This window comes from Arachis stenosperma, chromosome 1, assembly GCF_014773155.1.
Source record: "Arachis stenosperma cultivar V10309 chromosome 1, arast.V10309.gnm1.PFL2, whole genome shotgun sequence".
Taxonomy (NCBI): Eukaryota; Viridiplantae; Streptophyta; class Magnoliopsida; order Fabales; family Fabaceae; genus Arachis; species Arachis stenosperma.
In genome coordinates this window covers 24,905,560-24,907,266 of record NC_080377.1, presented here as the reverse complement: position 1 = coordinate 24,907,266, position 1,707 = coordinate 24,905,560, and the positions used below count along the sequence as shown (strand labels likewise).

Sequence of the window (1,707 nt, the reverse complement as noted above, 5' to 3'; positions counted from 1 at the left end):
TGGCCCACTTGTGCCTCCAGATTTCTGATGGAGGACCTTGTTTCATTCATGAAACTTAAAGTGGCCTTAGACAGAACAGAGACTAAATTTGCTAAGTTAGAGGTATTCTGTTCATAATTCTCTATCTGTTGCTGAGAAGATGATGGATAAGGCTTGATATTGCTGAGCCTATTTCTTCCACCATTATTAAAGCCTTGTTGAGGCTTTTGTTGATCCTTCCATGAGAAATTTGGATGATTTCTCCATGATGAATTATAGGTGTTTCCATAAGGTTCACCCATATAATTTACCTCCCATTGCAGGGTTTTCAGGATCATAAGCTTCTTCTTCAGAAGATGCCTCTTTAGTGCTGTTGAATGCATTTTGCCATCCATTCAGACTTTGAGAAATCATGTTGACTTGCTGAGTCAACACTTTGTTCTGAGTCAATATGGCATTCAGAGCATCAATTTCAAGAACTCCCTTCCTCTGAGGCGTCCCATTATTCACGGAATTACTCTCAGAAGTGTATTCATGAATTGGTTATTTGCAACCATGTCAATAAGTTCCTGAGCTTCTGCAGGCGTTTTCTTTAGGTGAATGGATCCACCTGTAGAGTGGTCCAGTGACATCTTGGAAAACTCAGATAGACCATAATAGAATTTATCTAATATGGTCCACTCTGAAAACATGTCAGAAGGACACTTTTTGGTCATCTACTTGTATCTTTCCCAAGCTTCATAGAGGGATTCACCATCTTTTTGCTTGAAGGCCTGAACATCCACTCTAAGCTTGCTCAGCTTTTGAGGAGGAAATAATTTATCCAAGAAGGCCGTGACCAGCTTATCCCAGGAGTCCAGGCTATCTTTAGGTTGTGAGTCCAACCATGTTCTAGCTCTGTCTCTTACAGCAAAAGGGAAAAGCATGAGCCTGTAGACTTCAGGATCTACTCCATTCGTCTTAACAGTCTCACAAATCTGCAAGAACTCAGTTAAAAACTGGTAAGGATCTTCAGATGGAAGTCCATGAAACTTGCAGTTCTGTTGCATTAGAGCAACTAATTGAGGTTTAGCTCAAAATTGTTTACTTTAATGGCAGGAATTGAGATGCTTCTTCTATCAAACTTGGACGTGGGTTTAGTAAAATCACCAAGCATGCTCCTTGCATTATTGTTGTTGGGTTCGGCTGCCATCTCCTTCTCTTGTTCAAAAATTTCAGAAAGGTTGTCTCTAGATTGTTGTAATTTAGCTTCTCTTACTTTCCTCTTCAGAGTCCTTTCAGGTTCTGGATCAGCTTCAACAAGAGTTTCTTTTTCTTTGTTCCTGCTCATATGAAAGAGAAGAGAAATCCTCTATGTCACAGTAAGGAGGTTCCTTATTATTAGTAGAAGAAAAAGGGAATAAAGAAAGGAGAATCCAAACACAAGGGTAAGGATAGGGGGCAGTGATTTGAGATGAAGAGAGGTGAAGAGAAGAATTCAAAAATTAATTTTGAAAAGGAGTTAATGATTTTTGAAAATTAAAGGTGAGATAGAATTAAAATTAAAATTTAAAATAATTAGTTAATTAAAAAGAATTTTTGAAAAAGAGGGAGGTATTTTCAAAAATTAGAGAGGGGAGAGTAGTTAGGTGGTTTTGAAAAAGATAAGAAACAAACAAAAAGTCAAATAATTAGTTGGAAAAGATATTAAAATCAAATTTGAAAAGATAAGAAGATAAGAAGTTAGAT

The 1,707-nt window shown here is 37.2% G+C and overlaps 1 non-coding gene across 1 annotated transcript; it reads left to right on the top strand.

Annotated features, from left to right (window-relative positions):
• The first annotated feature begins 669 nt into the window (after nt 1-669).
• On the top strand, nt 670-773 carry LOC130949717 (small nucleolar RNA R71). Its single transcript, XR_009073447.1, has one exon. It is a non-coding gene; the product is annotated as a small nucleolar RNA R71 (small nucleolar RNA).
• Nucleotides 774-1,707: the final 934 nt, after the last annotated feature.